Genomic DNA, 23,772 nt, shown 5'->3' on the forward strand with positions numbered 1-23,772 from the left:
AGTATATTTAGTAGTATCATGCTGCTCGTATACAGTTCAGACTGGAGAGCATAACTAATGAATTATAAAGAAGAATGATAGAAAACACATTAAATATTGATGTAGAAAGCAAGGATGAGCTATTGAGCAGCTGGATGTGTACTACTATAGTAGTTTGTGTAGCCAGTCTCTCCGACTGGTGTTTAAGAAGATTATTTTTTTTAAAAGTCTGATGTAATTTGCTTTCAATGTTTACTTCTATATTTTGAGTGCTGCTCTTTTGAAATGTGCTGTTGACTTTTTCTTCAGGGGATGTGGGCGTCACCAGCTAAGGCAGCATTTACTGCTATTGTACTAAATGGTTTGCTCGGCCATTTCAGAGGGCATTTAAAATAAAAGTCAACCCACATTGTTGTGGATCTGAAGTCAATCTGGTAAATATAGCAGATTTCCCTCTCTAAAGGACATTAGTGAACTACAGATGGGTTTTTACGATGGTGGTTTCATGATTTTTAGTTACAGATTTTTATCTGCTCTGGTGGGATTCGAACCAAGGTTTCCAAAGGCCCTGGTTCTCTGGATTACTAGTCCAGTGATAATACCACTACACAATCACCTCCTATTGCTGTTATATATCTGGGTCAGGACTTTGTAAAGCACCTTACTTCACTCACCAGATCACTTCTGATCAAACTTACTCTAGTTTGGTGCACAGAAGCTGGACGAGCCTAATGCTGCTATAATTCCTCAATTGCATGGTGTGTTTGTTGTAACAATATGATGACTGATAGAATTTCTACAGTCTAGTGCAAAACACTGAAACATTGTACACATTTTTGTATGTGGCGTCCAGCAGACGGATAAACCGACGTTGCTAGAAATACTGCGATTATGGTAGATTCTTTGAAACTCCCTTCGTGCTCTTTTGACCAGAAACTGCTGTAGATTACATTTATAAGATAGGTTCTTGTGAAGCAATTGGGTGTTCAGTTATTTGACAGTGAGGTTGGACGAAGGAGAGCTTTCAATGTGATTTTTAAGGCCTGGAATTCTCATTATTTTCCAATGGGAAATGTGTAACAAAGTGTTTGTTTCAGTTTGTCAGTAGAATGCTGATTCACGCTCTGTTTCAGATTCTCAAATGGATTGTGCCTTTTCTCATGCGGTGCCTATTTGGGTCACGACTAATGAAAAGCATGTAATATGACTTTTCAGTGCCAAGGCTACGGCAGATTTCTACAGTGCAGCAGTATGCTACTGTGAAACTCTCCACCCAAATTGATAAGGTGGGGTCTGCAGTATTGCTGCTGTGTTTATACACACACACATATACAGCCAGGCACACACAATTCTTGTGTTGAAGCATATTAACAAGATGACAACCAGAGAATGTTGGATAAAGTGTGGTTTGGCATTAGTGGGAAGTGAAAGCTTTTTTTGCATGCATTGTGAAAATGGATATTTTGCAATTTGTGCAAAACCTGCTTAAATTAATTTGTGTCTCAATTATAACTGGATGATCAGACCTGCTGAACTTGAGGCATTTTAAATTGGGTTGGCCCGTCTCACTGTTTTTGTTCATGTGGAAATTGCCAACCTTCAGTATTTAAGCTGCTCAGTCTAAAGCATGGCCCTTCACCGCCTGCTGTGCTCACTCCTAATAATTACAATGCTCAGTTCCGGATGCTTGAAGCCGTGTTTAGAATCTTAACCCTTTAGAATGCCAGCAACAATTGTTCTCTGTGTCGGCTACTTTTTAATACGCCAGTGCATACACTGTGAGACTCCAGCATCTTTCACTCCATAGGCTGCAGGCAAATCTCAGAAGTTGTCTTTCTGTGGCAGCCAGATTTCAGTTCACATTTGACGATTACAGTAACATAGAAGCAGGTGGAGGCCAATCAGCTTCCTGTACTTCTATTCAGTGAAATCATAATTGTTATGTACTGTAACTCATAAGTCTTTGCTCCATATCATTCTATAACTTTGTCTCGCAGAAATCTATCGATCTCTATTTCATAAAATTTGTAAAACCGTTCCCAATATTCAGTCATTTCATTTCTGGAAAAAATAGTACTTATAAATCAGAAAAAATTGAAACAACTGTGTTTCCCATCTTCACTTTTTCCCATTTTTGTTTAAAATCATTTTTAAAAACATTTTAAGTTGAAAACTCTTAACTGCTCATTTGTGCTTCTGCCATTCATTTTGGACTTTGGCTTTTTGAGCCACAAGACAATGAAGGTGCATTCTCGGTCGGGTTATGCCAGAATAAATGGCAAGTATATTTATGCCAGGTTAAAGAGGTTTATTTAAAGAAGAGTCTTTGAGAAGAGGTTTAGTGAAAGAATTGCTGGGGTTAGGGTTCTAGCAGAGGAAAGGTTCAGCTGGGTGACTGGTAGAACTATGAAGAGTCAGGGCTGTACAAGAGGCCAGGATTGGAAGTGCAGAGATTTTTGCCATTTGTGGGCTGGGGGACATTGCAGAGACAGGGGGCGTCCGGGGAGGGGGGGGGGGGGAGCTGGGGAGGGGGGGCTGGCGTGGAAATGGAGGGAGTTAGAGACGAGGCTGCGAATTTTAAAATTGAGGCATTACTGTAGTTGGAGCCGATTAGGTGAGTGAACACAGGGTTGCTGCTTGAATGGACCTTGGTGTAAGTTAAGAAATGGGCAGCAGAGCTTTGAATGAGTTCAAGTTTCATGATGGTTCACAGGCGTGAGACTGGCCAGGAGAACATTAGAATAGTTGAGTCTAGTAACAAAGGCATGGATGAGGGTTTCAATATAGTTGAACTGAGGCAGAGGCAGAGATGGTGAATATGAGAGAGGTGGAACTGGGAAGTTGGTAACGGAGACGATTTGGGATCAGAAGCTCATCTCGGAGTCCGATAGAACCCCAAGTTTGCAAACATAGATTGGCTATGACTGTTGCCAGAACAAAATGGCCAAATCATGGCACAATGGTTAGCACTGCTGCCTAACAGCACCAGGACCCGGGTTTGATTCTGACCTTGGGTGGCTGTATGGAGTTTGCATATTCTCCCTGTGTCTGCGTGGGTTTTCTACGGGTCCTCCAGTTTCCTTCTGGAGTCCAAAGATGTGCAGGTTAGGTGGATTGACAATGCTGAATTGCCCCTTAGTGTCCAAAGGTTAGGTGGGCTTACTGGTTAGGGTGGAGGAGTAGGCCTCGGTATGGTCCTCTTTCGGAGGTAGGTGCAGGCCTGATGGGTTGAATGGCCTCCTTCTGCACTGTAGGGATTCTATGATGTTGCAAACTATAGAATCTATGATTCTATGACCAGCTGCAAATCTATTGCCCTCAGGAAGACTAGGACCTGTTGAGATGAGCAGTTTGAGTACAATAGGCATTTTTGTCTCAAGTAGGTCTCCTGTAGCATAATGATTTTTGAGACGTTTGTTTCTCTCTCTCTCTCTTTCTCCCATCCCCACCCCTGGGCCATGTCCATCTTAATGCTGCTGATGAAATTCAAGTTCAAGACCAACAAGCATAAGCAATGGTATTAAGAATAGTATTGACCATTACAGTACTAAAATATACTTAATATATTTGAATTACATAAATCATGACATTTTATTTTCAATTTGCTGCATTTATTGGGATAATCTACTCAAGGGTCTTGATTCCTGTTGTCGAACTTTAGCCATTATACTTGATTGATCGGCTGAAATTACACCAGCTATAAATCATGAAGAGGTATGGAGCATACAAAAAAGTGGCTAGAAAATTGCCACTGAGAAGCCAGTATGAGTTTATGAATCAACCAATTGTGACTGATCAGTTAGGAGTATCAACCAATAGAAATACATACAAAATGAGCAGGTGAACCAACCCACTTGTTGCTTATTGAAAACTTTCATTTGTCATTTATTTTATTCACTTAAGGAACTGAAAAAAGGTTTCAGTCAGAACAAAAATGTTTCTGACATTTTGTCTTTTAAGACCTTTGCTGTGAAGTTTTATGACCATTCCTCAGTCCAGCTCGTGTTTCGACTTTGATTAAACACTCTTTTCGCTCCCTAGAATAGTTGAATGGATTCTGAGAATGTGCAGTTAGTAACGTCTCTCAACCCGTATCTTGCTCTGAGGTGGCATAAAACTAATATTTTAATACTGTGAGGATTTATGATTTTATTTGTTTTTCCCAAAGAAAGTTTTTGTAACAAACTTAGATCACTTTCACGCTGTGATCCCAGGATTTTCCAGGTGCTTCCAGGATCCCACTACTCAGTTGATCTTGCATCCGACATCCCCAGCCCCTCTCTCCTCCCCCACCCTGGCCCCTCCAGTAATTACATAGCTTGAGGCTGTCAAATCAGCACCCACAATAATGCTACTCTGCATATAGTGATGCTATAGATCCTAGCCAAATCAAGATATTTGGGTAATTTTCTTCATCAATCACATTTGGGACTGATTTTGCGCACTTCATTTATATTGTGTATCTATCCTCCGCTCACTACATTTTTGCCAGATAAATAACCCTGCTTTCACTGGAGAGATGTGGCTGTAGTTTGGGCTGTTTGCCTTAAGTCCTGTGATAAGTCAGTCCTGCCTCCAACTCATTAGTTGACACAGCGGGGACTGAGTTTTTGTCATGGAGACGGTAAACAGTAGCCATGTTTGTTTTTAGGAAACTGAGTTAAATTTCAGTTATTTTGCTTGGGGAAAGCCCTAAATTGGTATGGAGACAGATTTCCTGTCCACTTAGAGCCGGTGAGGAGGGAGGTTCGTCAGATGAAACATGGCACTCATTAGCACACCCATGGCAGCCACCACTGAGGCTGCTGGTTGTCCTGAGGGAGAGATCTGTGGTTTGTGCCAAAATCTGTCGCTGCACCAGAGGGAAGTGAGATGTCTCGGGGGAGCCGGAGTCCTAGCACCTGAGGCAGGGCAGACATTTGCTTCATCATTGCTGACCTGGATCTAATGCTGGAAGCTGTGAGGGAGAGGAGGAATGCTGTCCTCCAGGAGGGTGGCAGGAGGAGGCCACCTTTTTCTACAGCAGGGGTATTCATCTGTATGTTGCCATCTCCCTCCGCTTCCTCTTCCTCCTCTTCCACCTCTTTCTGTCCTCAAACAACTGTCTCCTTTCAAGGCCTCATTGTCCTAAAGGTCCACATCTTTCTGGAAGGGTTACATTAGGGAGAGTGCAGCAGACCACCACAATGGCCAAGACCCTTGCAGGAGGTTACCTGACTGGTCCAGGCACTGGCAGCGCATCATCAGTAGCTGGATGATCTGTTCAGTAGTTTTGCCCTACTGAACAAGTTGCATTGGTCGTATCGTCTCTGTGCCTCTTTCTGGGGCTCCTGAAGAAGGGTCACTTGTCCTCTGTGATCCATCCAAATACTTAGAGTTTAGAGTGAAGATCTGAGGCAGCCTGGACTGGCAGGAGATGAAGAAAACATGGCAGTGGCCAAGAAAGCGAGTGCAGTCATCTAGTGAGCTCTTGTGGTAGCAGATCAGTTGGACGTTGAGAGAATGGAAGCTCATACTGGCCAGCTGCTGGATGCCTTGATAGCCATATGGGTGTAATCAATAATGCCCTGCGCCTGGGGGAATTAAGCAATGGAGGCGAAACAGAGTTTCCTTTATCTGAGGCCATATTGTTGTTGAACAAATGTGCTCTCCAGCTCTGGCAAAGACAGCATCAGTGACCAGCGTGATGAAGTGGTATCGGTTTTGAGATGGCACTGGGTCGACATCTGATCTGTGGCCAGAGGTAGAAGTGAAGAAGTTCAAGTTTGAAGTGCCTTTGATGGCCACTGGCAGGGCACAGCGACCAATGCTGTGAGGTTCATGGTTATCTTCAGGTACCTCTGTTTTCGGCGGTCAATTCTGTGTTGAGGATTTGGTGTCCATTGCATTCGTGCCCTTTTTTCCCCTCCCATGCTCTCCCGATACCTGGCGTTCTGCACTTCTGAGAAAGGTGTTGCCCCTCATTGCCATTGGGACCAAAATCTGAGAGCCGTGCCCTCATTACCAGCTGGAATCTTGTTTTTGAACCACGGACGTATAGGGCGCAATTTACCTGCCACGTCCCTCCAGAACCGGTACGGGACACGGATGCTAGATCCCGGGAGAGGTCTCTTACCAGGATTCCTGATGGCCATTACGCCTCACGTGATCTAATGAGATCTTGCGATCCGGATCCCGCACACAATGGGTAGGACCCAGGCTCTCAGAGTTAAGTGAGCTTAAAAGCCCACCTAACTATGTCTATGCTGGATCGAATGGCCACCCAGCATCTACCGGCCCCGTCGAGGAGACCACGCTGGGCACTGTTTAGCACTGGTTCCCACTGTCAGAGTGCCAGGCTGACAGTGCCAAGGTACCAGGCTGACATTTTTCCCACACCAGGGATCAAGCCCGACAGTGCCATGCCTGTGAGGTGAGGCCCAAGGATACCGTTATAGGTGAGTTGGGACATTGAGTGGGGAGGGGCGTCCGAGGGCCACGTTGAGGGGTCGAGAGATCAGGGCGCCATTTAAAAATGGCATCCTGATCTCTTTCTGCAGTGAGAATCTCTGCTCATCGGAGCTCCGCAGTGCAGAAAATGAGGCTAAGTGTGCCCCGGGGGAGGGGGCTGGTGTTCCCCGCCGGTTGCTAAAATAATAACAAAGTGCTGGGAACGACCCCGCTAATCCCGCCCAGAACGAACTCTGACTTATTTTAATTAAATCATTGCCAAGGTTTCCTTGGCAGCCTTGAGCCTTGACTCCTACTCTTCTGCCCGCACAATACTGGAGGATTACCAACCCCTTTCAAGCATGGGTGCTGTGTGCTCACACTTCCTGCCGCCTGTGCAAGTGTCTTACCAACTGACAGTCCCCCTTTCCCTGCTGATCCTATTATGGGGCTAATGCCCTGGAGTAGCCGTGGCCGATTCCTCATTCTGCACCTACACCCCTTTAGAAGGCATGGGTAACTAGTTTGTCCCCTTAAAATTTTTATCTTGAAGCCCCGACAAGCTTTTACAGGGCTGGTTTAGTTCAGTGGGCTAGACAGCTGATTTGTGATGCAGAACAAGACCAGCAGCGCGGGTTCAATTCCCGTACCAGCTTACCTGAATATGCGCCGAAATGTGGCGACTAGGTGCTTTTCACAGTAACTTCACACTTGTGACAATAAAAGATTATTAGAATTTACAGTGCAGAAGGAGGCCATTCGGCCCATCGAGTCTGCACCGGCTCTTGGAAAGAGCACCCTACCCAAGGTCAACACCTCCACCCTATCTCCATAACCCAGTAACCACACCCAACACTAAGGGCAATTTTGGACACTAAGGGCAATTTATCATGGCCAATCCACCTAACCTGCACATCTTTTGGACTGTGGGAGGAAACCGTAGCACCCGGAGGAAACCCACGCACACACGGGGAGGATGTGCAGACTCCGCATAGACAGCGACCCAAGCCGGAATCGAACCTGGGACCCTGGAGCTGTGAAGCAATTGTGCTATCCACAATGCTACCGTTCTGCACGGTGTCAATTGGCACTAATGGGGAGGAAATAGGATTTTTGATACGATTTCTGTGACTGATGTCACACGACCACCGATATGTTAAGAAGTCTTGCGCACGGCATGCGTTTATGCAGCCGTCACAACCACCCCTCTGAGGTCTTGGCTGGTTGAAGGCTTCCAGGGTGCTGCATAGAATTGTAAATTCTATGATAACGTCCACATCTCATAATCTACATCTGGGAAGGTTGTTTGGAGTGAGGAGCTTGCTGGTTCAATTTGGCATTTCACATCGGCTGCACACATCGGCTGCCTCTTCACTGGTGGAACTGATGAGGGACCGGTATTGCCAATTCCCCACCAAGAGTTAAAATTCTCCCTCAGTGTACCCAAACAGGTGCCAGAGTGTGGCGACTAGGGACTTTCAACAGTAACTTCATTGCAGTGTTAATATAAGCCTATTTGTGACAATAAAGATTATTATTATTACCTGTGTGTACAAGTAATGAGAAAAAAGGGCTATACATCAAACATGACCAACTATGTTGATTGCACATAGAATGTGTTTATTTTAGAATTCTAATCATTCTATTACTTTTATCAGTAAGTAAAAATTCAGATCGCGTCTCTAACAGCATTTCCATTTGGTATTTTTGAAAATGATCTGAATACAAACTTGGTGATGAACTAACTATTAAATATAGCTGGATCTCTTTTTATCACGTTTTAAATTCAGAAAGTAAACTAACCTGCCAGACTTTCCTTATTCCAAATTATTTTTTTTCTTTCTGCACAAAATTTAAAAACAAGAGTTGCATTTTGAAACCTTCTCAGGCAGACAGCCTCTAATTACTGCCATCTGTGTTTAGTTGATGGTTTGAAAATGTGAATGTTATAATTAGTAGAGAGAAAGAGAGCTGGTCAGGGACGTGTCTATGTACCAACCACTCAAGTCAATAGTGTAGAGATTTGAGTGTTGCTTCCTCTGCTCCATCCCAATAAGGCAAATGTCCTCTGACTCTCCTAATGGCAACAGAATTCACCCATGAGGCAACTTGACTACATAACTCCCTCTGCCACAGTGATGAAGACCAAAGAACCTCCTGTGCTGCAGTTTTATGCTGAATTCTGCTTCTTGTGCTACCAAATGCCAAAACTCTTCCTTTGTGGTGACAAAGCCCAAAATTGCCTCATGCAGTTAATCCTGAGCCTTCATGCTGAATGTTGTGAAACACCATCTATCTACCTCAAACTTTGGCACTTTGCAAAACATTTTGCTGTATACTCAGTTTTGAAAGTACATTGGATTTTAAAAGAAAAATCTAAATGGAGGAATAAATAGAAGATAATTGGGTTTTCACAGAATAATGGCTAGTCCCAGAGCTCGATCCTCTGGATCACTGTTTGTACTAAAAATAGAGTTTGACTTTCTCAGCCAAGATCAATCAGGGCTCTGATGGTATGTGCTGCCTGCCATTCACAGCCCACTTGATAGAAAGCAACACATATCTTGGTCTTAATGAGCAATGCCACAGAAAATATGACATCATTCTACCTTTCCCTTAACGAAACACACTTATTTCTCTCTACCATGCTCTCAAATTTTGGAATTAGGCCTAATGGTATGCAGCCAATCAAGAGGGTGAATGAGCAATGCATATACTGCAAACTGACTTGAAAGTTCAACATTTCAAAGGGAATTCAGTAAAGTTTGACTTGTTGGTGACAATGGAAAAATAGGTAAATGTTTAATTTCTATAGTTTTCCTGCAGTAATAGGAAGCAGGTATTTGATGACTTGTCCATTGTTAGTGATAGGGAAGTGGAGGGGCTGTGGTGAGCCACGTATGGCTACGTAAAGCTTTTGTATATATATTCTACTGTTCTATTAGTATTGTTATCTCCACTGTTGTATATACTTATTGTTATTGCTGTTCTGTTATTGGTTGTTGCTGTTGTACTGTTGGAATGTTATTATTGGTGCTGCTGTTGACTCCGCCTGTGGCTCCGCCCAGCTGTGGAGGTATAAAGCCTGTTGACCTGGGTCGGCCTGCAGTGCAGGAGGAGCTACAGGTCGGCACATATTTAGCTTATTAAAGCATCGGTTCACTGCTTCTCAGCATCTCGTCTGAATTGATGTCGATCAATTTAATAAGCTAAAATTTTGATAATGGATGCTGCCCTCAAACCTGGACGTCTCGAACTGGACCCACAGGCCGCTGAAGCGCCAGCTATGTTTAAGCATTGGCTCAGCTGCTTTGAGGCCTACCTCGAATCCTCGACTGCTGCGGTTTCCCCGGCACTCAAGCAACGTCTCCTCAACGCCCGGGTGAGCCACCGGATCTTCCAGTTAATCCGAGATGCGGGCTCGTATACGGAGGCTGTAGATATACTCAAGGGACAGTTTGTAAGGCCAGTCAACGAGGTCCTCGCCCGACACCTCCTCACCACGCGGCGTCAGCGCCAGGGTGAGTCGCTCGCAGAGTATCTTCGTGAGTTGAGGGTACTAGCCCGCAGTTGTAACTGCCTGGCGGTATCTGCATCGGAGCATTCGGAGCTAATGATTCGGGACACTTATGTGGCTGGAGTCCGGTCCAGCTATGCCCGGCAGCGCCTCCTCGAGAAAGGGGCTCTCGACCTCAAGGCGACAGTGAAGCTGGCGACCTCATTAGAAGTGGCTTTCCAGAGCCTCGAGGCCTTCCCGTCCGACGACGCGGCATCCTCGGGGACGTCAGAGGCAAAGCCATCACCCGACCCAGGCGTATCTCACTCCTGCGCCGTAAGGCTGCCGGCCAGCTCCGGAGGACCTTGCTGTTATTTCTGCTGGCAGGGCCAGCATCCCCGGCAGCGCTGCCAGCACGCTGCCAGTATGGGCGGGAGTAGCTCAAACAGGAGGTGGAAGCTGTGCAGGTGGCAGCCTGCAGCACGCAGCGCTGTGTGTAATGAGTGCGGCAGGAAAGGTCATTTTGTGAAGGTATGTCTGAGCCGCTCTAAAGCCCAAAATCAAAAGCCAGTCGGCCTGAGGCTCATAGACCCCACAACGTGGCATCGTGCCTGCCAGGCCCGCCCCCTTCCGATGCGTCATCCGCCGCGTGCGACCCGCGGAGGACGCCATTTTGGTCGTCGGCGTCGACGCGGCCCGCCACGTGCGACCAGTGGGCACCGCCATCTTGGCCGACATCATCGACACCGCCATTTTGTGATCACCGCTGCCGCCACAGATAGTCCTTCGCATTACCTCAGCTCGGTCCAGCTCGACCAGTCCCGGCCTTACCATCTGCAAAATTCGATGATGGCTGTCAAACTCAACTGGCAGGAGGCGTCCTGCCTCTTCAATTCCGGGAGCACAGATAGTTTTGTCCATCCGGATATGGTAAAGCACTGCGCCCTCCAGGTCCTCCCCGTCTCGCAGACTATATCCCTCGTGTCCGGTTCGCACTCCGTACAGATCCGGGTGTATTGCGTCGCAAACCTGTCAATACAAGGCGTAGAGTACACTAACTTTAAGCTCTACGTCCTCCCTCATCTCTGCACTCCCCTCCTGCACGGGTTAGATTTCCAGTGCAACCTCAGAAGCCTAACACTAAAATTCGGGGGACCCCTGCCCCCTCTCACGATCTGTAGCCCACAACCCTGAAGATCGCCCCTCCCTCGCACTTCGCAAACCTCACCCCAGACTGTAAGCCCGTCGCCACCCGGAGCAGACGGTACAGTGCTCAGGACAGGGCCTCCATCAGGTCAGAGGTTCAGCGGCTCCTGGGGGAAGGGATTATCGAGGCCAGCAACAGCCCCTGGAGAGCGCAAGTGGTAGTCGTCCGGACCAGGGAAAAGAACCGGATGGTAGTCGACTACAGTCAGACGATCAACCGGTACACGCAGCTCGATGCGTACTCCCTCCCACGCATATCTGATATGGTCAATCAGATTGCGCAGCATCGAGTCTTTTCTACGGTAGATTTGAAGTCTGCGTACCACCAGCTCCCTATCCGGCCGGAAGGACGCCAGTACACTGCCTTCGAGGCAGATGGCCGCCTCTTCCATTTCCTCAGGGTCCCCTTCGGCGTCACCAATGGGGTTTCGGTCTTCCAACGAACAATGGACTGAATGGTGGACCAGTACGGGCTGCGGGCCACATTCCTGTACTTGGATAATGTCACCATCTGCGGCCATGACCTGCAGGACCATGACGCAAACCTAGACAAATTCCTCCGCACTGCCCGACTCCTTAATTTAACCTACAATAAGGAGAAATGCGTTTTCCGCACAACCCGGCTAGCCATCCTCGGCTATGTCGGGGAAAACGGTGTCCTAGGGCCCGACCCCGACCACATGCGCCCCCTTCTCCAGCTCCCCCTTCCCCACTGCCCCAAGGCCCTGAAACGATGCCTGGGGTTTTTCTCGTATTATGCCCATTGGGTCCCCAACTACGCCGACAAGGCCCGCCCACTCATTAAGTCCACCATTTTTCCCTGACGGCTGAGGCCCGCTTGGTTTTCAACCGCATCAGAGCCGACATTGCCAAGGCCACGATGCACGCTGTGGATGAATTCCTTCCATTCCAGGTGGAGAGCAATGCGTCTGACTTTGCCCTGGCCGCTACCCTCAACCAGGCAGGAAGGCCTGTCGCCTTTTTTTCCCGTAACGTCCATTCCTCCGAGATTCGACGCTCCTCCGTCGAGAAGGAGGCCCAGGCCATTGTGGAAGCTGTGCGACACTGGAGGCATTACCTGGCCGGCAGGAGATTTACTCTCCTCACAGACCAATGGTCAGTTGCCTTCATGTTTAATAACACGCAGCGGGGCAAGATTAAGAACGACAAGATTTTGCGGTGGAGAATCAAACTCTCCACCTATAACTACGACATCTTGTATCGCCCTGGGAAGCTCAACGAGCCCCCAGATGCCCTGTCCAGCGGTATATGCGCCAGCGCGCAAACAGACCGGTTACGGGCCATCCACAATGACCTCTGTCACCTGGGGGTCACCCGGCTTCTTCACTTCGTCAAGGCCCGCAACCTGCCCTACTCCACTGATAATGTCAGGGCTGTGACCAGGGATTGCCAAATCTGTGCAGAATGCAAGCCGCACTTCTATCGGCCGGACAAGGCTCACCTGTTGAAGGCCTCCCGCCCTTTTGAACGCCTCAGCATGGACTTCAAAGGGCCACTCCCCTCAACTGACTGTAATGTGCACTTTCGCAACGTTGTTGATGAGTACTCCCGTTTCCCATTTGCAATCCCTTGTCCTGATATGTCCTCTGCCACTGTCATCAAGGCCCTGCGCAGTATTTTCTCCCTGTTTGGTTTCCCCGCCTATATACATAGCAATCGGGGCTCCTCTTTTATGAGTGAGGAGCTGTGTCAGTACCTGCTCGGTAAGGGCATCGCCTCGAGCATGATTACCAGCCACAACCCCTAGGGGAACGGGCAGGTGGATAGGGAGAATACTACGGTCTGGAAGGCCGTCCTTCTGACCCTACGGTCTAGAAGTCTCCCAGTCTCCCGCTGGCAGGAGGTCCACCCTGATGCGCTCCACTCCATCCGGTCGCTTCTGTGTACTGCCACAAACGAGACCCCTCACAACCGTCTATTTGTCTTTCCCAGGACGTCGATCTCCAGGGTCTCGCTCCCGGCCTGGTTAAAGAAACCTCGGCCGGTCCTCCTAAGGAAACACGTGAGGAGCCATATGTCCTATCCCCTGTTCAAGCGGGTTCAGCTTCTCCACGCGAACCCTCAGTACGCGTATATGGCACACCGCGATGGACGACAGGACACAGTCTCCCTCAGGGACCTGGCTCCCGCAGGTACCCCTGCGCCCATTATCACCGCGCCCCTCCCAGCCACTTCCCCACCCACTTCCCCACCTACGCCTTCACCAACATCTCCCACAGGGTCCTTTAGCCCTGTCTCTGCGTCGTCACCGTATCCGGGACCCTGTTGTGTGGACGATGTGCTCCCAGAGCCAAAGATTTTTACGCCAGTGTCCACTCCGCAGCCGGAGCAGAGGCGTTCGCAGCGAACAATTCATCCTCCTGTGACACTGAACTTATGAGTCCCTTTCACCCCCGCCGGACTTTTTTTTAACAGTGTGTGAATGTGGTGAGCCACATATGGCTACGTAAGGCTGTTGTATATATGTTCTACTGTTCTATTAGTATTGTTATCTCCACTGTTGTATATACTTATTATTATTGCTGTTCTGTTATTGGTTGTTGCTGTTGTACTGTTGGAATGTTATTATTGGTGCTGCTGTTGACTCCGCCTGTGGCTCTGCCCAGCTGTGGAGGTATAAAGCCTGTTGACCTGGGTCGGCCTGCAGTGCAGGAGGAGCTACAGGTCGGCACATATTTAGCTTATTAATGCATCGGTTCACTGCTTCTCAGCATCTCGTCAGAATTGATGTCTATCAGGGGCGTGTCCAGTTTGGTGGAGCTATCAGTCGTGGCTCCATTGGTAGAACTTGCGAGAAGGTTGTCAGTTAAAGTTACACTCCAGAGACTCAAGCACATCATCCCGGCTGACATTTTAGCACAGTACCACGGTGTGCTGGTCATAGGTAGCTTTTTTTGGATTGAGCTTTGTCTGGCCTCTCAGGTGGATGTAAAAGTTCCTGTGGTATTACCTTGAAGAAGAACAGAAAAGTTTCCATGGGTATTGTTTAGTAATTCAGTTTGTCTGAAGAATCGCTGGGATGCACAAGGCATTTGGCTTTAAACTGAGTGCAGATTTGTTCTGTTGGAAGAGGCCTGCTATTATCTCATCCGGCATTTGTCAGGAAGTGATTTTTACTTCAGCTGGTAGAAATACATTTCTTATCCAATTTAATCAAACGTGCCCATGGTGGAGATCTATTATTGACCCTGTTGCCACTTGCTGTACATGTCATTGCAATCAAAAGAATGAAATTGCATTATCAGAGTGTTCCTTTGCACTTTACAGGCAGTGAATTACTTTGTAAATTCACCATTAGGCAACCAATTTGCACATGACAAAAATCTCAACAGTAAATTAGTAAATCACCAGCTAAACTGTTTTTGGTGCTGTTGGTTGGGGCAATACTATTGGCCCAGGCTCCTTTATTGTTCTTTAAATTGTGCCATGTGTGCTTTCCAAAGGGTCCCTGATCTTAATATCTCACTAGAGAGAGGTACACATCTTATAATGTGGCACAGCCGTCAGTGTTTGTGCTTGAGACCTGAAATAAGGCTTCGGCCGATGGCTTTCTGACTCTGAGGCGAGAGTGCACTGGTTACTTGTGGAAATAATTGGAAGCAGAGGCCGCAGTTGTCCTATTTGACTTGGGATTTCCCAACATTGAAAATCAAAGAGCAAAACAGCAGCTGTGTACATCTGCCCTTGAGATGGAAAAGTAACCTCCTGCACTTTGACATGACTGGAGCCCTTCAGTATGCTGTGGTGTGGGAGATAATTACCTGAAAGGGTTTTTACAGGATTGTTGTGATGTGTTTACACTTTAGGCTCCTGAGATTCTTTTGTTTTACTGCCCAGTCCTCCAACCTCATTCACCTTATTGTATTTGTGAGGTTTTATGGAAGTGACACTTTGCACAAGGTGTAGTGCTGCTTGGGGAGAACTGGAGGATGTTGGCACATTGAGACAAAAGTGATGAGGAGTTTCATCTATGACATGGTTGCATGCAATGCCAGAATATTTGTTTGCGAAAGATCTCTTTTATACTATTAGTTCATTATTCAGAGGAGCAGTCGGAATAGGAGTGGACTAATCAACCCTCAAGCCTGTTCCATCATTTAATGAGATCATGGCCAATATATATTTTATCGCCATTTATCTGCCTTGGTTCCCTGACCCTCAATATCCTTGACTAATAACAAGATCTCTGACTTGAATTTTCTTTTGTAAATATGTTTATAGAAAATGTTTCACTATAAACAAAATAATATTAAATTAACCCAAGTTACAATATCAAACAAGACAGACAAGCAGGGCAGCACGGTGGCGCAGTGGTTAGCACTGGCGCCTCATGGCGCCAAGGTCCCAGGTTCGATCCCGGCTCTGGGTCACTGTCCATGTGGAGTTTGCACATTCTCCCGTGTATGCGTGGGTTTCGCCCCCACAACCCAAAGATGTGCAGGGTAGGTGGATTGGCCACACTAAATGCCCCATAATTAGAAAAATGAATTGGGTACTCTAAATTTTTTTTAAAACAAGACAGACAAGCAAAAGCACAAGATGTCCGGTAGCTTTTATGTGGTTATATAGGTACAAAACAGGCTTTCTGATAAGTTAAAATCAGGAGAAAAACATTTATTCACACAACACACAAAATGTAAACACAACAAAACACACACTCCCTCAAATACACAGACACACAAGAAAAAATGTATTTTACAGACGAGGCATGCACTTGGGAATAACAAGAAACAGATCACATGTTTCAATTAGTCCTTTAGGATTAAATTGCCATGGGTCCTCTTTTGTGCTTCTTTGAAGGTGAATGGAAGTTGGAAATCTCTGGGTTTCCCCTGTAGAAAAGAAAAATACTTTTTGCAGGTGAAATCCAATTAGTTCCTCTTTCCCTCCCTCAGTTCACTGAGACGCATAAATGCCTTTGGCCTTGCTGGAAAATGGTCCCTCTTGTGTCCTGCTGGTCTTTAGTCTAGCTTGTCGTTAGACTCTCCCTGGGGTAATGAGTTATCTCTGGTCATTATTGATCATGCGACCACGCAATATTTTCCACACAGATGGTACAATGTTCGACAGAACAGAGAATGAATGGTGGATGTTCACACCTCCTTGTGATAAATTGGTTTCTGCCCACCTCTTTGTGTCTGGGGAAGGACATTGAATTTGAGTTGCGTAAATATCCAAAAAAGGAGCTGTAAATTCACAAGTAGTTTCGTATCTAGAATGCCTAGGAGGTTACTCCATCCATAGATATTTACATTATACTGACTTTTAGAAGACACAAGTTAGTTCCTTGTCTGTGCAGAGATCACAAAAGGTCACACGGACCCTGCACTCTATCCTGGGTCCACGTGAAATCTGCATATGCCATGTTGATCTTGTTTTTAAAAAAGGAAAAATATCCATTATATTCCTGTGCATACGTGCTGAACATGACACATTAATGTTGAGGGAAGATGGTTAGAGTGTCAGCCCATAAGCACAAGAAACTAAGTGTGTACAATCCTAGCTCCTCAGCACAGCCTCTGGAACAGGCAAGCTTTAAGTATCACTTGAAACATAGAGAATGTATAGTGCAGAAACATTATATTCAGGCCAATAGGTCCATGCTGGTGTTTAGTTTCCACACAAGCTTGTGCAATCAACATAACCTTCTATTTCTTTCCTGTTTATGCATGTCCCATTAAGTTGGGAGGGGAGATAAATTGCGGAGTATGAAGTGAGGCACTGCATTGGGTAAATGGGACCTCCTCTTGTGCAAGGATGAGCCTGATACAGCTTAAGGTGGTTCACAGGGTGCATATGACTCGGGCGAGAATGAGTTGGTTCTTTCAGGGGGTAGCAGATGAGTGTGAGAGATGTGGGCGGGGGCCAGCGAATCACGCGCATATTTTTGGGGATTTTGGAAAATTGGGAAGATTTTTTGCGGGAGTCCCACCAATCGGCGGGCCAGCCTCTCTGGCTGGGGGCCTCCTTCCCTACTCGCCGGCCCCTGTAGCCCTGCGCCATGTTGCGTTGGGGCCGGCGCGTTGAAGGAGGCCACGGCGCATGCGCGTTGGCGCCGGTGCCACTGCGCATGCGCGGATCCCGCGGTGCACAGTTCACGCCGGGATCGGCAGCTGGAGCGGCATGAACCACTCCAGCACCGTGCTGGCCCCCGTAGGGGCCAGAATTAGTCCTGGCAGCGGTCCATTCACGCCGTCGTAAAATGCGATGGCGTTCACAACGGTGTGGACACTCTGCCGTGGGATTAGAGAATCCCGCCCCCTCCCCCTCCATTGACAAGCAGCGGGAAGACAATATCCTGCCACCAGGAAATGGCACGCCACCGAGAAACAGCGACTGGGGCACCAGAGAATCCTGCCAATGCTGTCAAAGCATTTAATCCTGCATTCATTAGGACAGATTCACAAGAAAGCCAATTTTAAACAGAACAACAATTTATACGGCACAGGGAGAGCTGGTTGGCAAGTGAACTCAGATTGAGAGAAAATTTCCATGGAGAATGCACCATGGAACAGTAAACTGCAGCTTTTATTTAAATTCAAACCAGGCAAGTCAACGCTGATTGGTCAAGACAGTGACATGGGAATGAATCGGGGTTTCGCCCAAACGTTTGTTTAGTTGAAAAAGGTGCAATGCATGGACATGCTGATCCTGTTTACAAAGAACAGAGCCATGTGTGTGAAAACATATATATAGCTTCTAACAAGCAGAAGTTCACCAAACTGTGAGCCCAATTAATAATCTTTTATTCTTAGCACAATCAGGATTGTTTATCAAGTGCTGCCCACTGACAGAATCAATTCTAACATTGGACACTATGTTCTGAGTTTTGCAAGCACAGACTGGTTGGGTACAGTCAGTTCTTTGGCTGTTGTGAACAGCTAAAGGAATGTGCTGTTTAATGCAATTCACTAGTCTAGTGGATTGGCCACGCTAAATTGCCTCTTATTTGTTAAAAAAAAAGGATTGGGTACTCTGAATTAATTAAAAACAAATCTGAGTCTCATCTAGTGGTTTGGTAGGCGGATGGGTCTGCAGTTTGATGATGCTGGCTTGCATGCCAGCCCCAGCCATAATCCCGACCTTGAGCTGTTTTAGGTTCAAGGATGGATCAACTACATGCCAGCAATGGCGGACAGCCAATTGAGACCAGCTTTTTTTTAAGGGGTCTATTAAAGACATGTTCCCACATCAAGTGGGATCTTCAGTCGGAAATGCAGGCAGCCCACATTGACTTGGATCATGTTCAGGCCAAACCGGTGTGCTCAGGGAGGGAAAGGATGGTTTGGGGAGCCTGCCGAATCATGCAAGGGATCCACTCCCTCCCCTGGACCTATAATGGCTGACGAGCGATAGTTGCTGACAGCTATGGGTCCTAAAAGCATAATAAATGCAGTACTTGCTGTGTCTGCCTTCAGATCAGCAGCTGGTGCTACGTTCAGCCAGTTTGCAAGGCTCTTTACACAGTTTGTTCTTTGTCTACCTCGAACACTTTTACCATAATTCTTTCCCATCAGCATGAATTCTTATCATGTGCCCAAGAAATTATAACTGTCTCTCCCTGATCTTGGGCAGCAGAGTTCTTTTTTTTCTCAGATTTTACCAGCATTGCAAATATATTTCTCCTAAAGCAAGGAGACCAAACCTGTAAACGGTACTCTAGTGTGGTCTGACCAATGCCCTGTACAATTGCAACAAGATTTCCCAACATTTGCTCCATCCCCTTGCAATACAAGTCAACATTTAATTTGCCTTCCTAATTACTTGTTGTGGCTGCATGCTTTTATTTTGTGATTTCCTCTGTACTGTAACATACTGCAATCTCTCTCCATTTAAATATTTTCCTGTTTTTTGTGTTCTTCCTGCCAAAGTGGATAACCCTGCATTTTCTTACATTATACTACATCTGCCAAATTTTTAGGTACTCGTGTAGCCCATTTATATCTCATTGCAGACTCTTTGTATCTTCCCCACAACTTGCTTTCTGAGCTATCATTGTATCATCAGCAAATTTGGTTACAATCTGTCACACTCTTCATCCAAGTCATTAATATAGATCGTCAATGATTCAGACCACAGCAACAATCCCTGTAGCACTCAACTAATTTCAGATTGCCAACCTGAAAATGACCATTTATCCCGATGTTCTGTTTCCTGTTTTTAAAAAAAAAAAAATTTTATTGAGGTTTTCACAAAATATCAACAACAGAACGAAAAAGGAACCCAATAGAACTAAATACAGAACAAAATAAAACAACCCCTGTGCCCCCCCTCCCCCTATACATAAGTAATACATTTTTTTATTTTAAAAAAATATATATTTTATTCAAGTTTTTTGGCCAAACATAACAATACGTAGTGTTTCTTTTACACAGCAATAAAGCAATATAAATAACCGTGGCCAGTTTTAAACAAATAAATAAGTAATATATAAACAAAAACAAAAAACTAAACTAAATGGCAACTGCCTTGTCCAAAATAAATACTCTCCAAAAATACAGTCCAGCAATCCAATATACAATTACATATACCAAACATATACAATAACATCCCTGAGAGTCCGTCCGATTCCTTCCCCCCCCCCCCTCCCCCCTGGGTTGCTGCTGTTATCTACTTCTTTTCCATTCCCTCTATCTTTCTGTGAGGTAGTCGATGAACGGTTGCCACCGCCTGGTGAACCCCTGAGCCGAACCCCTTAACACGAACTTAATCCGTTCTAACTTTATGAACCCTGCCATATCGTTTATCCAGGTCTTCACCCCCGGGGGTTTGGCTTCCTTCCACATTAACAATATCCTGCGCCGGGCTACAAGGGACACAAAGGCCAACACATCAGCCTCTCTCGCCTCCTGCACTCCCGGCTCTTCTGCAACCCCAAATATAGCCAACCCCCAGCTTGGTTCGACCCGGACCCCCACCACCTTTGAAAGCACCTTTGCCACCCCCACCCAGAACCCCTGTAGTGCCGGACATGACCAGAACATGTGGGTGTGATTCGCTGGGCCTCTCGAGCATCTCGCACACCTATCCTCTACCCCAAAAAATTTACTAAGCCGTGCTCCAGTCATATGCGCCCTGTGTAGCACCTTAAATTGTATCAGGCTTAGCCTGGCATACGAGGATGATGAGTTTACCCTACGTAGGGCATCAGCCCACAGCCCCTCCTCAATCTCCTCCCCCAGTTCTTCTTCCCATTTCACTTTCAGCTCATCTACCATGATCTCCCCCTCGTCCCTCATCTCCCTGTATATGTCCGCCACCTTACCGTCCCCCACCCATGTCTCTGAGATCACTCTATCCTGCACTTCCTGTGTCGGGAGCTGCGGGAATTCCCTCACCTGTTGCCTCGCAAAAGCCCTCAATTGCATATACCGAAATGCATTCCCTTGGGGCAACCCATATTTCTCCCTCAGCGCTCCCAGACTCGCAAACGTCCCATCTACAAATAGATCTCTTAATTGTACTACCCCAGCTCTTTGCCATGCTCCAAATCCCCCATCCATTCTCCCCGGAACGAACCTATGATTGTTTCTTATCGGGGACCGCACCGAAGCTCTCGTCCCTCCCCTATGCCGTCTCCACTGCCCCCAAATTCTCAATGTAGCCATCACCACCGGGCTTGTGGTGTATTTCTTTGGTGAGAACGGCAACGGCGCCGTCACCATTGCTTGCAGGCTAGTCCCCCTGCAGGACGCCCTCTCCAATCTCTTCCACGCCTCTCCCTCCCCTTCTCCCATCCACTTACACACCATTGAAACATTGGCGGCCCAGTAGTACTCACTTAGGCTCGGTAGTGCCAGCCCCCCCCCCCCCCGTCCCTACTACGCTGCAAGAATCCCCGCCTCACTCTCGGGGTCTTCCCAGCCCACACAAAACTCATAATGCTCTTCTCAATTCTTTTGAAAAAAGCCTTCGTGATCACCACCGGGAGGCACTGGAACACAAAAAGGAATCTCGGGAGGACCACCATTTTAACCGCCTGCACCCTACCTGCCAACGACAGGGACACCATGTCCCATCTCTTGAAATCCTCCTCCATCTGTTCCACCAACCGTGTTAAATTAAGCCTATGTAATGTACCCCAATTCTTGGCTATCTGGATCCCCAGGTACCGGAAGTCCCTTGTTACCTTCCTCAACGGTAAAGCCTCTATCTCTCTGCTCTGCCCCCCCCAGATGCACCACAAATAGCTCACTTTTCCCCATGTTCAGTTTATACCCTGAAAAATCCCCAAACTCCCCAAGTACCCGCATTATCTCTGGCATCCCCTCCGCCGGGTCCGCCACATATAGCAACAAATCATCCGCATACAGAGATACCCGGTGTTCTTCTCCCCCCCTAAGTACTCCCCTCCACTTCCTGGAACCCCTCAGTGCCATGGCCAGGGGTTTAATCGCCAATGCAAACAATAACGGGGACAGAGGGCATCCCTGCCTCGTCCCTCTATGGAGCTGAAAATAGTCAGACCCCCGTCCATTCGTGATCGCCATCGGGGCCCTATACAGCAACTGTACCCACCTGATATACCCGACCCCAAAGCCAAATCTCCTCAACACCTCCCACAAATAATCCCACTCCACTCTATCAAATGCTTTCTCGGCATCCATCGCCACCACTATCTCCGCTTCCCCCTCTGGTGGGGGCATCATCATTACCCCATAGCAGCCTCCGTATATTTGTATTTAGCTGTCTCCTCTTCACAAACCCAGTTTGGTCCTCATGAACCACCCCCGGGACACAATCCTCTATCCTCATTGCCATTACCTTGGCCAGAATCTTAGCATCCACATTCAGGAGGGAAATGGGCCTGTATGACCCGCATTGCAGCGGGTCTTTTTCCTTCTTTAGGAGGAGCGATATCGTTGCCTCTGACATAGTCGGGGGCAGCTGCCCCCTTTCCCTCGCCTCATTAAAGGTTCTCATCAGTAGCGGGGCCAGCAAATCCAAATATTTCTTATAGAATTCAACTGGGAATCCGTCTAGTCCCGGGGCCTTCCCCGCCTGCATGCTTCCAATCCCTTTCACTACTTCCTCCGTCTCAATCTGTGCTCCCAGCCCCACTCTCTCCTGTTCCTCCATAAGTAATAAATTAACACCCCGAGTGAACACAAAGCAAACATAGCAAATATATACACCCCCACAGATCCCCCAGTCGAAACAAACAAAAATAAAATAGAGCCCCCCCCCCCCCCCCCCCCCCCGCCCCCGGGTTGCTGCTGCTGCTGACCATTGTCTACCGTTCTGCCAGGAAGCCCAAGATCGATTGTCACCGCCTGAAGAACCCTTGTACCAATCCCCTTAAGGCGAATTTCACCCTCTCCAATTTAATAAACACCGCCATATCGTTGATCCAGGATTCCACGCTTGGGGGCCTCGCATCCTTCCACTGAAGAAGAATCCTTCGCCGGGCTACCAGGGACGCAAAGGCCAGAATACCGGCCTCTTTCGCCTCCTGCACTCCCGGCTCCCCTGCAACCCCAAATATTGCGAGCCCCCAGCTCGGTTTGACCCTGGATCCTACCACCCCCGACACCGTCCTCGCTACGCCCTTCCAACATTCCTCCAGCGCTGGGCATGCCCAGAACATATGGGTGTGATTTGCTGGGCTCCCTGAGCACCTAACACACCTGTCCTCACCCCAAAAAAACGGCTCATCCTTGTCCCGGTCATGTGTGCCCTGTGCAGCACCTTAAACTGTATGAGGCTGAGCCTCGCGCACGAAGAGGAAGAATTCACCCTCCCAAGGGCATCTGCCCACGTCCCCTCTTCGATCTCCTCTCCCAACTCCTCCTCCCACTTACCTTTCAACTCCACCACCGAGGCCTCCTCCTCCTCTTGCATCACCTGGTAAGTTTCCGAGATCTTGCCCTCTCCAACCCACCCCCCCGAGAGCACCCTGTCCTGTACCGTGCGTGGCAACAGCCGCGGGAATTCCACCACTTGCCACCTGGCAAACGCCCTTACCTGTAAATATCTAAAGACATAAAGGGAGCCCGTACTTCTCCTCCAGCTCACCCAGGCTCGCGAACTTCCCATCCACAAACAGGTCCCCCTACCTTCTTATCCCTGCCCTGTGCCACCCCGAAAACCCTCCATCTATTCTCCCTGGGACAAATCGGTGGTTCCCCCCTATTGGGGTCCACACTGAGGCACCAACTTCCCCCCTTTGCCGTCTCCACTGCCCCCAGATTTTGAGGGTAGCCGCCACTACCGGGCTCGTGGTATACCTCATTGGAGGGAGTGGGAGCGGCGCCGTTGCCAGCGCCTCCAGACTCGTACCCTCACAAGACGCCGTCTCCAGCCTCTTCCATGCCCCCCCTCCCCCTCCATCACCCACTTGCGCACCATCACCGCATTGGCGGCCCAGTAGTACCCACAGAGGTTGGGCAGTGGCAGCCCCCCCCCCTCCCCCCATCCCTACTCCGCTCCAGGAACACCCTTCTCAACCTCGGAGTCCCTCGCGCCCACACAAACCTCGTTAGGCTCCCGTTGACCCGCCAAAAGAAGGCCTGCAGGATAAAAATGGGGAGGCACTGGAACAGGAACAAAATCCTTGGGAGCACCATCATCTTGACTGTCTGCACCCTACCCACCAGGGACAGCGGCAACGCGTCCCACCTCTTAAACTCCTCCTCCATTTG

General features: G+C 47.8%; 1 protein-coding gene across 2 annotated transcripts in view; it reads left to right on the top strand.

Moving 5' to 3' along the window:
- LOC140426748 (serine/threonine-protein phosphatase 2A 55 kDa regulatory subunit B beta isoform) overlaps positions 1–23,772 on the top strand; it is an 892,336-nt gene that overhangs the window by 186,501 nt on the left and 682,063 nt on the right. The gene's annotated exons all lie outside the window — the stretch shown is intronic.

The sequence above is a fragment of the Scyliorhinus torazame genome, chromosome 7, assembly GCF_047496885.1.
Source record: "Scyliorhinus torazame isolate Kashiwa2021f chromosome 7, sScyTor2.1, whole genome shotgun sequence".
Classification (NCBI taxonomy): domain Eukaryota; kingdom Metazoa; phylum Chordata; class Chondrichthyes; order Carcharhiniformes; family Scyliorhinidae; genus Scyliorhinus; species Scyliorhinus torazame.